The 13,918-nt window shown below is 38.8% G+C and overlaps 1 pseudogene; it reads right to left on the reverse strand.

The window, feature by feature from the left end:
• Positions 1-4,188: 4,188 nt before the first annotated feature.
• Positions 4,189-13,054, reverse strand: LOC109262226 (calmodulin-like; annotated as a pseudogene).
• Between the last annotated feature and the right edge of the window lie 864 nt (positions 13,055-13,918).

The following is a 13,918-nucleotide window of genomic DNA, read 5'->3' on the forward strand; positions in this document are numbered from 1 at the left end:
ACAATAACAATGTAGGATAATGGGGCACCTGGGTGGCTCAGTTAAGCGGCTGACTTTGGCCCAGGTCATGATCTCACAGTTCCTGAGTTCAAGCCCTGGCATTGGGGTCTGTGCTGAAGCCCAGAGTCTGGAGCCTGCTTCAGATTCTGTGTCTCCCTCTCTTTCTGCCCCTCCCTTGCTCATGCTCTCTCTCTCTCCCTCTCTCACTCTCTCTCTCTCTCTCTCAAAAATAAACATTAAAAAAATGTAGAATGAAAGTAATTATAAAGCTCAAAAAAAGAAAAGTGAACAGAGTGTCAGATACCTGTGGGACTATTATAAAAGATCTAACATTCAGGCCATCACAGAAGGAGAAGAGAAAGAGAATGGGGCTGAAAAAGCATTTAAAGTAATAATGGCTGAAAGTTCCCCCAAACTGGCAAAAGATATAAACCTACAGATTCAAGAAATTAAATGATCCCAAATATGATAAATTCAAAGGAATCCACACCAAAATACAGCACAGTCAAATCCCTGAAAATTTAAGCCAAAGAAAATCTTGAAAGCACAGAAAGATCAATAAATTGTTTACCTAGAGAGGGAAACAAGTCTAATGAGAGGTGGATTTCTCATCAGAAAGCATACATGTCAGAAGGAAGTGGCATAACATTTTTCAGGAGCTAAATGAAAATAACTACCAACCCAAATTCTATATCCAGCAGAAATATACTTCATGAATGAAGGGAAAACACATGCTTTTTCACAAATGAAGGAAAAGTAATAGAATATGTCACCAGCGGACTTACCTTTAGAATGGCTAAAGGTAGTTCTCTAAGCAGAAAGGAAATTAGTTTTGTGGGGTTTTTTGGAAACATTTAAAAAAAAAAAAAAAGCACTCTTAGATCATCATCAGAAAGAAAGAACAGGGGCGCCTGGGTGGCTCAGTCGGTTAAGCGGCCGACTTCGGCTCAGGTCATGATCTTGCGGTCCGTGAGTTCGAGCCCCGCGTCAGGCTCTGTGCTGACAGCTCAGAGCCTGGAGCCTGTTTCAGATTCTGTGTCTCTCTGACCCTCCCCCGTTCATGCTCTGTCTCTCTCTGTCTCAAAAATAAATAAACGTTAAAAAAAAAAAATTAAAATTAAAAAAAAAAAAAAGAAAGAACAGAAAGAGCAATAATAGAGGTAAATGCAATAGACTTTCCTTCGCCTCTTGAGTTTTCCAAATCCTGTTTGATGGTTAAATCAGAAGTTTTAACATTAGGGGCGCCTGGGTGGCTCAGTCAGTTGGGCATTTGACTAAGGCTCAGGTCATGATCTCACTGTTTGTGAGTTCGAGCCCCGCATCAGGCTCTGTGCTGACAGCTCAGAGCCGGGAGCCTGCTTCGGATTCTGTGTCTCCCTCTCTCTCTGTTTGCTCCTGCTTGTACTCTGTCTCTCAGTCTCTCAAAAATAAATAAGGTTTAAAAAAAAAGTTTTAACACTATTGTGTTTCTCATGTACCTGGAGAAAATATCTGCAGTGATTACATTATAAGCAGGGAGGGTAAGGGGAGATAAAATATCTACAATTTGAACTGGTAATTAATCAATTAGTAAATGTAATTAGTAAATTAATTAGTAAAATGTAACACCAGTAGACTGATAAATTATGTATATATTATAATGTAATGGTGGGAGCAACCAATGAAATAGCTATACAAAGAGATACACTCACAAACACTAGAGATAAATAAAAACAGAGTTTTAAAGATATGTTCCAGCAAACCACAGAAAAGTGAAAAAAAAAAGTCATTTATATAACATTCTTAAAATGATAAAATCATAAAGGAAAAAAAAGATAAGGTTGCTGTCTGCGCTTAGCAAAGTATTAACATCAAGGCAGTTGAGCTCGTAGAGGAAGGTTGCTCTGCCTGTCTCAAGGACTTGTCAGTGGGCTGTAAGTTGTAAGGAAATTTAATTTTTTTCTTTTGCCTTTGTTTCCCACATCACCATGTACCATGTGCCTTATGTCTTCTATAACCTTCATGTGACTTAGCTGCCTTATCTATAAAATGAGGATAAAGGGGCACCTGGGTAGCTCAGTTGGTTAAGCGTCTGACTTCAACTCAGGTCATGATCTCACAGTTCATGGGTTCGAGCCCTGCATCAGGCTCTGTACTGACAGCTCAGAGCCTGGAGCCTGCTTTGGATTCTGTGCCTCCCTCTCTATCTGCCCCTCCCCCCCCATTCTCTCTCTTTCTCTCTCTCTCAAAAATAAACATTAAAAAATTTAAAGATCATATTGACTTTATTCAGTGATCCGTGAATCAGGTAGCATCCCATCTAAAAAATAAAAAGGAGCTCCAAGGAGCAGTACAAAACAGAAAGCTTTTATAGGCAGAAGGAGAAAGAGAGTGCATTATTTCAAGTAAGGTCAACTTCCTTTAGGGGCCAAAAAAGGTCTATCAGGTGGATTACCTCACTAGTACTGACCAGGAAATTCCAGACTGGCTGGTTAAGATTACAGTCTTGGGAGAGGCTCATCAGGTTAGGTATTAAGTCTTGATCTGCTGACACAGGGCTTAGCACAGTGACTCAATTTGGGGATTGCTGATCCTTTTTAACAATTACCCCCTTTTGATCAAACTCTCAGCTTAACTGAGAGATGTGATCAAAATTTAAGGAATTAGCACCACTCCTAGCTATCACTCAAAAGTTTTCAGTCTTTGTTGATCCTCTGTGTGGTATTCACAGGTTGCAGTGTTTTTGCTGAATCGTTGTGATATTCATAAGCAATGCCTTCTGGTTCACAATTAAAAAAATTTTTTTTACATGTATTTATTTTTGAGAGACAGAGAGAGACAGAGCACAAGTGGGGGAGGGGCAGAGAGAGAATGAGACACAGAATCTGAAGCAGGTTCCACGTTCCCAGCTGTCATCACAGAGCCTGACACGGGGCTCAAACTCACAAACCATGAGATCATGACCTGAGCCGAAGTCGGACGCTCAACCGACTGAGCCACCCAGGTGCTTCTTTGCTTTACAATTTTTAAGTTGGTCAATCTCTTTGTTCCTTTTCTGATGTTCCAGTCTTAGGGAGATCATTTGGTTGGTGGTTAGTGGCTGCAAACATAAATTTAAAGCTCTCAAGAGAAAACAATGCATTAGGGAGATTTCTATGATTATTATAAGCAGGATAATTCCCAATGTCTGGAGTACACTTCAAAGCCACGACCCCAAAAAATCAAAGAAGTCAAAGAAAGAATTCATTGAAGGAAACACTTATTTAAGCCAAGTGGTTTTCTCAGTGACCTTATGTAATTGAGTTTCAACATCCTCAGAAGTGTTAATCCAGGTGTTGGCAGGTGATGTTGGCTATAGCACAGATACTTCCTTGCTCAACCTAAAGATAATTAAGTCTTATCCTATTACCAAGAACAGCTTTGGCCAGAGAGTCAAAGGATTTTTTGCTGGGCAACTACCGTTCTAGTAGCAGATTCTGCAATATTTTTGAGAGTTAAGGAGAAATTCCTGATCATAGCCTCATTTGTACTCACTACTAACCAGGGAAGTAGGGCCCTGACGAAGGAAGCAAATCTTGAATCATGAATGCCTCCTGTGTGTCAGGCCTGGAAAGGTGACAGTCATGAAGGCCAATAAAATTTTAAGGGTCTACAGACCACACAGGCAGTTTTATTCTGGTTGCTATGTGTCCCTTTCTTTGCCTAGAACCTGTACACAAGTTTCCCCGGGTTTAGGGTTCTTAACCAGAGACAAGGAAATGGATGAGGGAATCACTAGCATCATGGACAGATTGGAATTCTTGATGACAAATCCAATAGTCTGAAAGATGTGGGGAATCAGATGATAGTGTTATCTTTCCAGGCCAGTGCCAGAGTAAAAGAAAGAAAGGAAGAAGAAAGGGTTTCATGTTTAGTTAAAATATGAAGTCTTAATCGAGTTTCTTGGGCAGAATGAACACCAATGATAGCTACTTCTTTTCTTCTAAAAATTTTTTTTTAATGTTTATTTATTTTTGAGAGAAAGAGAGAGAGAGAGACAGAGTGAGAGTTGGGGAGGGGCAGACAGAGAGGAAGACATAGAATCCAAAGCAGGTTGCAAGCTCTGAGCTGTCAGCACAAAGCCCAACGAGGGGCTCGAACTCATGAGCTGTGAGATCGTGACCTGAGCCAAAGTCGGATGCTTAACCAACTGAGCCACCCAGGCACTGCCTACACAAATTCTTCATAGTTGACTTGTCCATCTCCATCAATATCTGCTTCCCTGATCATTTCACCTACTTCTTCATCTGTTAGTTTTTCTCCTAAGTTTGTCATGACATGACATAGTTCTGCCGCACTGATGTGACCATTGATATCCTTGTCAAAGACTCGGAATGCCTTCTGAATTTCTTCTTTACACTATCTGATTCTTTCATTTTTCTAGCTGTCATAGTCAAAAACTCTGGGAACTCAATGGTGCCATCATTGTCCGCATCTACCTTGTTGATCATATCCTGCAATTCGTCTTCTGTTGGGTTCTGACCCAGTGACCTCACGACAGTTCCAAATTTCCTTGTTCTGACAGCGCCACCACCATCTTTGTCAAATAGAGAGAAAGCTTCCTTGAGCTCAGCAATCTGTTCTTCTGTCAGCTGATCAGCCATGGTGCAGGTGAAGGGAGGAAGAACAGAGGTAATGAGGGTGACTGCACCAGCGCAGGGGCTGTGATGGTGGGGGTGGCTCTACTGCTGCTGATACTGCTGCTTCTGCCAAGGCACAGTGTGCTTAGGGCTGTGTGGCCACCAGACTGTAAGTATCAGCCCTACACCTGCAGAGCTCCCAGCACCATGGCCTCATAGAAGCACTTTTTACCTTTTTATTATTTTTAAAGTTAATTTATTTCTTTATTTGGTGTGTGTGTGTGTGTGTGTGAGAGAGAGAGAGAGAGAGAGAGAGAGAGAGAGAGAGAGTGCTGGGGAGGGACAGAGACAGAGAGAGAGAGAGAGAGAGAGAGAAACCCAAGCAGGCTCCACACTGCCAAGGCAGAACCCTACTTAGGGCTTGAACCCATGAACTGTGAGATCATGACCTTAGCTGAAGCCAAGAGTTAGAGGCTTAACTGACTGAGCCACCCAGGTGCCCCTATGAGCACTTTTTAAGTCTGCTTTGTTGGAACTTTGTAAGCAGGGCACCGGGTCTATTTTTCCAAGGGGTTTTATTGGCTCTGTAAAGTCAGCTTTAGTTCCTTAAATCTGTCTGGCCACATCTGAATCTATGCACATTTATCTCAAATATGACATTCCAATTAAAGCTTAGGAAATATAGCTAATATTTCCAATTGTGTTCCTTTATAAGGACAATAAATTCTTATCGAATTTATGTAAATAAATAATAATTTTGCCACAAAAATAATACTGAAGAGTTTCTGAATTCAGGAGGGATCAGATATAGAGAAAAAAATAAATGTTTCATCTTTGTTTACAATAGTACACTTTACCAAATTGCTGTCAGGGATAACTTAAAGTTTCCTCAAATCTGGAAAAACAAAACATTTAAAGAACCAGAGCTCTTTCAAACAATAAGTCATAAAAACTATAGTCATACTCCTCAGTTCAGTCAATTCCACCTATTTATTCTTGTTCTGCTTGAATCCAGTGTTTTGTTTTGTTTTGTTATTAGTTCTGGAAATTCTTATTCAGTTCAGCTTTATGATGGTAAAGTTATCAGAAATCTATGTTTGCCAGAGTCCTTTCCATGAATCTTCTTGAAGACAAAGCACTTGGTACTTTTGCAAAATATCAGAGTAAAACAATAATTCTCTGTAAAAGACAAAAGACTTTAAAATATCCATTATTGAATATCTGATGAGAGTTCATTATAACGGAGTTGACAAGGAAATTTGGTTATTTTTGTAACACATAATATTTTATAATAATAACTGGAACTATGATCAATAACATATTAATAGGACATATCAGATTTCTAGGAGTTTCATGCAATTTTTGGAACACTTACACCTGTTCTAAATAATAGTAATTCATAATAGACGTACTTCCGGTTTCATGGTGGAAGACTTTATTAATTATAAGGGAAAGAGAACATATGGAATTAAACAATTATAGTAAACATAAAGAGGGAGAGAAGTAGAGAGAAGAACAAAGAGGGCTTAATACATCAAATTAGGTTCTTACAACATGCAACCTTCTGGCTGTGGAAACCCCACAGTGAACAGCCTGGTTGGAGTCCCGATTGAGGGTCCTTGTGGAGTGTCCTCCCCTCAGGTGAGACTTCCAGCTAGCTATTCTTCCGAGGGCAATATATATACTACCTGGGTGTGATTTATGGTGAGTCATTAAGTTTGTGCAGTTCCAAGAAAGCTGTTTTTTCCCTGTTTCTCTTACCATATCTCACAATCTTAGGAGCCTGGGTATCTGTATATTCCTCTTCCCTCCCTGATCCATTCCAGGGGGCCAGCCTGATCTGGATAAAGTCCGTGAGGCACATTAATCCCTCTTGGCATCAGGAATAAAAGGGCCAGTTCTATCCTGAGACCAGAAACAGACTACAAGCCAACTAAGGCCCCCATGATTGTATATGTGCAACTCTGGGCAGAAATGCATGACAAGTCACACAATTTCTATACAGAACAGTACTATAGACCTATATAAATACAACAAAAAGAATGCTTAGTATTACTTCTTATTTGACAATGCTTCCCACATAAGTTAACATGTCAAATATGTCTAAATAGTTTAACATCTTCCTTTTTATAAGAGGAGAGAGCAAATCATTTTAGATGTTCCAGGTATCCACTAAAAAACTCCAAAGTTAGTTCAAAGTCAAAATGATTTCATTTAGAACGTGATGTTGGGAAGACTGTCAAAAATATCAAAAAGTTCAAATAGGATCATAGGTCACTGTTAAACAATATTTATTACCCATTTAACCATTAAAAAAATTTTTTTTTCTTAACATTTATTTATTTTTGAGACAGAGAGAGACAGAGCATGAACAGGGGAGGGGCAGAGAGAGAGGGAGACACAGAATCCTGAACAGGCTCCAGGCTCTGAGCTGTCAGCACAGAGCCCGACGCGGGACTCAAACTCACAGACCGTGAGATCATGACCTGAGCCGAAGTCGGACGCTTAACCGACCAAGCCACCCAGGCGCCCCCCATTTAACCATTTTGACAATTAAAGACTTCATTGGCAAATACAGAAGGTCAAATAGTTGTGTAATTTCTTATTAAGAGCAGACAAATAATCTAAGAAAACTTGTTCTTTTAGCAGATGAGAGAATATGAAGATTTAGTTTTATAGAAGTACACTATTGCTATTATACCTTATTTTTAAAATCCTTGTAACAAACTATGCAATCTTTTCCAGCTTGGCCACATGTGAAATTCTGATCTCAAAATTCTTTTTTCCATGAACTTTGTAAAATTTTGTCCTATGTTTTCTTCTTTCCCATTCTGAAATAACCAGCCTCTCTTTAGGACAAAATTATTTTCTTTTCTCTCAACAAAAATGCATTTCCATACCTTATACTTTCTTTTACTGAAACACACATCCTACTTTCCTTGCATACAGAGATATTTCCCTTATTTCTAGTGGTTTTAGTTACTCATATTAGAATTATTAATCCTTAGAAACCTTAATTTCTAGTGAAAATAAAGAAGTAAACAATTGTAAATTTTCTTTCATGTTAACATTCTGTGGCTTTGCAAATCTGTTATTTATTTATTTATGTATGTATTTATTTATTTTTGGCCTTAATTTGTAAACACCTTTTATAATTTCTAGGAACATATAGTTTTTCATAGTAAATGTTTTGGTGGAGCACAATACATGTTTACCAATAGACACAAATATCTTCAGTGCTTCTGTGAAAGGAAGCAAAAAATAGATAAACTGATGTTCACTAATAAATGTTTTAGTATTTTATCATATTTGGAAATAAATACAATGATCTAGATATTCAATAAATTTAACTTAACTCATCATTTAACTTAACTTAGCAAAACTTAAGGTTTCAAGTTACCAAAAAAATTTGGGAAAACTATTTTAAAAGTTCACTTAAAAACTCTTTATCCTACTAAAAACTTAATGAGACATTAGACAATATCATTTACCATCCCAAGCTGTTTTTCTTATTGACAAATTTTATAGGAGATAACCTGAACTCATTTGACCTTTAGCAAGCCTAGGTAGAATAAAAGTTGCATGTCTGCATTATTTTTAATGTTGATAACTCTGAAGACATGTCTATTTTAATGAAATCAATAAACTTTAAGTTAGCTTTAATATTAAATATTTTCCCAGATCACATGAACTTGAAATTCACTTGGGTTAGTTTCTATTATATTTCTGAGAATTTAATCTATATAAGCACTTACCTTTAAGCCAACTAAATAGAGCTCTTTTATAAATTAATTTTGGTAATACCATCCAGAGGTAGAAAATTACCATACATCTACAGTATATATGTATAGATAGATAGATACATGTATATATAGATAGATACATATAGATAGATAGATAGATAGACACACACATACACACATAGAGAGAGAGAGAGAGAGAGAGAGAGAGAGAGATACAGAGACCTACAACTTTCATTTTAGAATTACTGCCATGGGGGCGCCTGGGTGGCGCAGTCAGTTAAGCGTCCGACTTCAGCCAGGTCACGATCTCGCGGTCCGTGAGTTCAAGCCCCGCGTCAGGCTCTGGGCTGATGGCTCGGAGCCTGGAGCCTGTTTCCGATTCTGTGTCTCCCTCTCTCTCTGCCCCTCCCCTGTTCATGCTCTGTCTCTCTCTGTCCCCAAAATAAATAAAAAACGTTGAAAAAAAAAATTTAGAATTACTGCCATGAATCAACACAAAACTCACTAGGTATAAAAGAACTTGAAACAAGGTAGTTTTTTTGTTTTGTTTTGTTTTAGTTTTGTAAAGATTTGTAAGGACAGTTGCTTTTAACGCCTCAAAGATTTGGGTTGCAACTTAAATCGGTTTCTGATTATGAGCTTCTGACTGCAGAGCTACTTCATTCAAGTTATGTTGAAGAATTTGTGTAGGACTCTTTGAGACTTTTCCCCCAGTGTCCCAGTTGATTGCAAATGAAGCACTGACCCTTAGGCCATCATTTTGATGGTAGACCCTTAGATGTGTGCAATGAGGGGGACCCAAGTGTTTTTAGGTGGATGGTTTTGGGTCTGTTCTATCTGTAAGGCCGATAGCTTAGTGGACTTTGGCCTACAGTCTTGTTCCAAAGTCCTTTCAAAGTGCTCAGCTGTGTCATGAGTTCACTCAAACTGGTAGCCTCCCATCCTATTTTCTGCTTTTTTATCAATCCACTAATCTCAGGAGATAATCCATTTACAAACAGAACAGCTAGAGCAGATTGGGTGACCTCATTTATTGCATGGAACCTGGAATGCCACAGGAGGAGAGCTTCCAGATGGGTTTTAAAGTCTGCCACAGATTCATCTTCTTTTGTTTGCATGTTTAAATAATAGACAGATCAATGTGGGCAGGGAAGACTCTAGGAATGACTTTTAAAGATTGGTCCTTATTTTACGAGCTTCTTCTGGTCCATTAGGAGACTGTCTTAAAGGTCAAGGATCTCAGATATCATCCTTGGGTTTACACCATCCGGCTTCCCACATCCATTTCTTGGCTCCCCAGGTCCTACTAGCATATGCAGAAGCTAATAAAGATCAGGAAGTCCAGTTTCATAGGCCCTAATAATGACTCTAAATTCCTCAGAAAACATTTGGAGATCCTCCCCGGGCTTAGGAAATTTTTTAACTATGGCCCTTAGTTTGGTATTTGACCAAGGAATAAAAGATATCTGAGGAGGATCTCCTATAACCTTGAGTAGTTTTATTATTAAAGGTAGCTGTTTAATAGTCTCTTCAGAGTGGAAAGTCAATTCAGACAAAGAGTTAATAAAGCATGAGTACTCAGGTAAAGAAGGATAAAGGAATGCAGTAGGAATCACGTAGGTCTTATTATTGTTTTAGGTACCTCTCGTGTTTTTAATTTTTCATTAGCCTTTTGTAACAAATCTTCTAATGAAGCTATTTTGGAATTATGAAGCCTTTTAGAAGCTTCTGTATACTGATTAAAATTGATATTCCATTCTCTTTGTTTAATTTGGGAACACATGCTTTCAACTGCACTTCCTTTTTTTTTTTTTTTAATGTTGATTTTGAGAGAGAGAGAAAGAGAGAGAGCATGTGCATGCACAGGCATGTGTGGGGAAGGGCAGAAAGAGAGAGAGAAAGAGAGAATCCCAAGTAGCCTCCACACTTCAGTGCAGAGTCGATACAGAGCTCAATTTCACAAACTATGAGATCAACTGAGCAACCCAGTCACCCTCAACTGCATTTCTTAAATGAATGATCTTGTCTAACTAGAACATCCCCCATAATGGGCATTGCAATCTGTACTGTTTTTAGTAAGATTTTGCCATTTTTGTAGATATTTATAGCTTTTGGGACTATATAGTTCTTAGACAAAATAAGCAGGTATGCTGGAAGGTGGTACACTTGATTCTTTGGACTTAAAGGATCTATCTATCTATCTATCTATCTATCTATCTATGCCTTTGGCTCTCTTGGATATAACACCTAATAAGGTTATGGCACTGGGCTAGAAACTGTGTGATGTTTTACAATGTACCTCATTGTATGTAAATTTTCTTGAGGCTAGTGGATAATCCAGTGTCAACCTAAGGCATTCTGTGACCAACTTATCCTAACACAGGAGTCTTCCAGTTAGGTGGCAAGTACTCTCACAGCTTTTAAGTACTTGATCTGTGCCTGCCAATATTGTGACTGCTTCCAAGATTCCCACTAGCAATAGCCTTTATCTACACAAAACAAGACAAACATGTGCACCTTAATATGTTGGTAATAACCAAGAGATGTTAATGCATTCTTGCTGACAGAAGGACCTTCCCACCTTGGAAGTTAGAACAGAGGAAGGATTGAACGAGCATACCTCAACAAATGGGCGCTGTGGATGGGGGGCTCCACATAAATGGGTAACCATGAACTCCTACCAGCAGTTCCCACCTGGATCTTAGGAGAGAATCAAGGGCTGAGGGTTTCCATCAATTACATGATAATTGCACCCTGAACTACCAGCAGCTCCCAATGTGGAACTGACCAGAAAGCCAATTAGATCAGGATCTTGATGCAAAAACAATAGAGCTCAGAACTGAGAGGAACTTACTCATGGCTATCAGAAACGGAGAGAAAGACAGAACTCAGAAGGATCTGTAGTACCATTCCTGTGTTTCTCATAGTCTCTGAATGCTACCAGAAGTTCACTTTGGATTTCATCTCTGCCACCAAATCTGTTTTAAAAAAAATTCAATTGTATGAATTTAAAGATTTGACTGACCTATTTCGATCATTCATTGATTCATGAATTGGGCAACATTCCACATAGCAAATAGAAAGGAGCTCCAAGGAGCTTTACAAAATGGGAGGCTTTTATACGCAGAAGGAGAAAAAGAGTAGATTATTTCAGGCAAGGTTACATGATATTTCATTGTAGTTTTGATTTGTATTTCCCTGATGATAAGTGATGTTGAGCATCTTTTTATGTATCTGTTAGTCATCTGGATATCATCTTTGGAAAAATGCCTATTCATGTCTTCTGCCCATTTCTTAACTGGATTATTTGTTTTTTGGGTGTTGAGTTTGCTAAATTCTTTATAGATTTTTGGATACTAACCCTTTATCAGATATGAAATATGACCTTTATTTTGTGCAGAACACTTTCTTTCCCCCATACCTCCTCTCATGACTGTTTAAGACAAAGGTTAATATCTGTAATGTATTGAATTATATTAACTGTGTGCCAGAAAATCCAAAATAATCTTAGCATTAAAAAGTAGAAGTTGGGGCACCTGGGTGGCTCAGTTGGTTGAGCATCCAACTTTAGCTCAGGTCATGATCTCAGGGTTCACGAATTCAAGTCCCACATTGGGCTCTCTGCAGTCAGTGTGGAGCCTGTGTCAGATCCTCTGTCTCCCTCTACCTTTCCCCTTTCCCTGTTCATGAGATCTCTCTTTCTCTCTCTCAAAAAATAAACATTTTTTTACGTAGAAGTTTATTTCTCACATAAATGAATTCTAGATATTTGAGATCTAATAGGTATGACTTCTCTGTAATTACCAGGGGTTCAGGCTCCTAATTTGTTAATATTTGGCATCCATCTTGTGGTTAAAGATGGCTGCTCCAGTTTCAGCCATTATACTCAAATTCTAACCCACAGAAGAAAGAGGTGAAGAATGATGTGCCTCTTTTCTTTAAAACATTTCTCTGACTTGGCACACACCATTTCCCATTGGCCAGAATTTAGTCACATGGCCATGCCTGGTGTCATGGAACACTGGACAACGTAGTCTTTATTGTTGATGACCAAACACTAAGGAGATAACAGATACTGGAGGAAACAACAGTTCCTGCCACTGTGCTTCTCCTCTGTTCTTTCTTATATCATATATCCTCCTATCTTGCCCACTTCCAGGGTAAATAACTTGGCCTGATTTGCCCTGGACTTTGCTAATATTTGCACTGAAAGTTCTAGGTCCCAGGAACCACCTATCACTCCCCAGTCCACAGTCATGTATAAGCAAACTGGGATGATAGTCACCCTATGTCATCTCTGTCTTGGATCTTATTAAATCACAAGCTCCTTGAGGAATAGACCAGTGTCTGCTTTACTGTCACATTCTCAGTACCCAGCACAGTGCTCCACACATAGTATGCACTCAATAAATAGCAAATATTTACATTGTGCCTTTTATGTTCCAGAACTGTTCTAAGTTCTTTACATATGTATCATGAGTTGAATTGTGTCACTCACCTCCACCTAATTCCTGTGTTAAAGTCCCACCACCTCCAGAATGTGACCTTATTTGCTCACAGAGTAGCTACAGATATAATTATTTAAGATGAGGTCATACTGGTATAGGGTGAGCCTCTAATCCAATAAGACTGGTGTCCTTATAAAAAGGTCAAGTTCCGGGGTGCCTGGGTGGCTCAGTTGGTTAAGCGTCTGACTGATCTTGCAGTTTGTGAGTTCGAGCCCTGCGTCAGGCTCTGTGCTGACAAGTTGGAGCCTGGAGCCTGCTTCGGATTCTACATCTCCCTTTCTCTCTCTGCCCCTCCCTTGCTTATGCTCTGTCTCTCTCTCTCTCTCTCTCTCTCTCTGTCTCTCTCTCCCTCAAAAATAAATAAATAAACTTTTTTAAAAAGGTGAAAATTGGACACAGAGATATGTGTCCAATGTACACAGGGAGACCACCATGTAAAGACTGGAGTTACACAGCCACAAGCCAAGGAACTACATGAAGCATGGGGAGATGCCTGGAATAGATAGTTCCCTAGAACCTTCAGACAGGGTTGAGCCCTCCCAACACATTCATCTTGGACTTCTAGACTCCAGAACAGTGAGACAATAAATTTCTGTTGTCTAAGCCACTCAGTTTATGGTAGTTTATTATGGCAGCTTCAACAAACTAATATATTAACTCACTTTAATCCTCACAAGTCTCTTGTGAGATAGCCATTATTATTGTCCCTACAGACAATAATACAGAGGAAGAAACTGAGGCACATAGCAATTAAGAAAACCAAAGAAATTGCCAAGGAAAAATAAAGTGAAAGATATTGACAAACTGAAAGAAAGGAGGGAGGAAGGAAAGAAGCAATTTTTGAGAAGTTAAAATGTAGACAGGAATAAAGACAATGAAGTGGTGAAGGAAAAGGATTACAATTTCACTTGGCCAAAGGATATTAGAAGCTCTAGGTCACTGTATATAAACCACTAACATTTCTCTTTTTCAGATGTGTCAAGAATTTGAATAAAAATGTCCTTCTGTCAGGAAATGAACTCTCATTTTTGACACTTTCATGTATTTTATTATGTTTTGAACCTGAAGC

This window comes from Panthera pardus, unplaced genomic scaffold (assembly GCF_024362965.1).
Source record: "Panthera pardus isolate Hobbes unplaced genomic scaffold, ASM2436296v1 HiC_scaffold_13, whole genome shotgun sequence".
Classification (NCBI taxonomy): domain Eukaryota; kingdom Metazoa; phylum Chordata; class Mammalia; order Carnivora; family Felidae; genus Panthera; species Panthera pardus.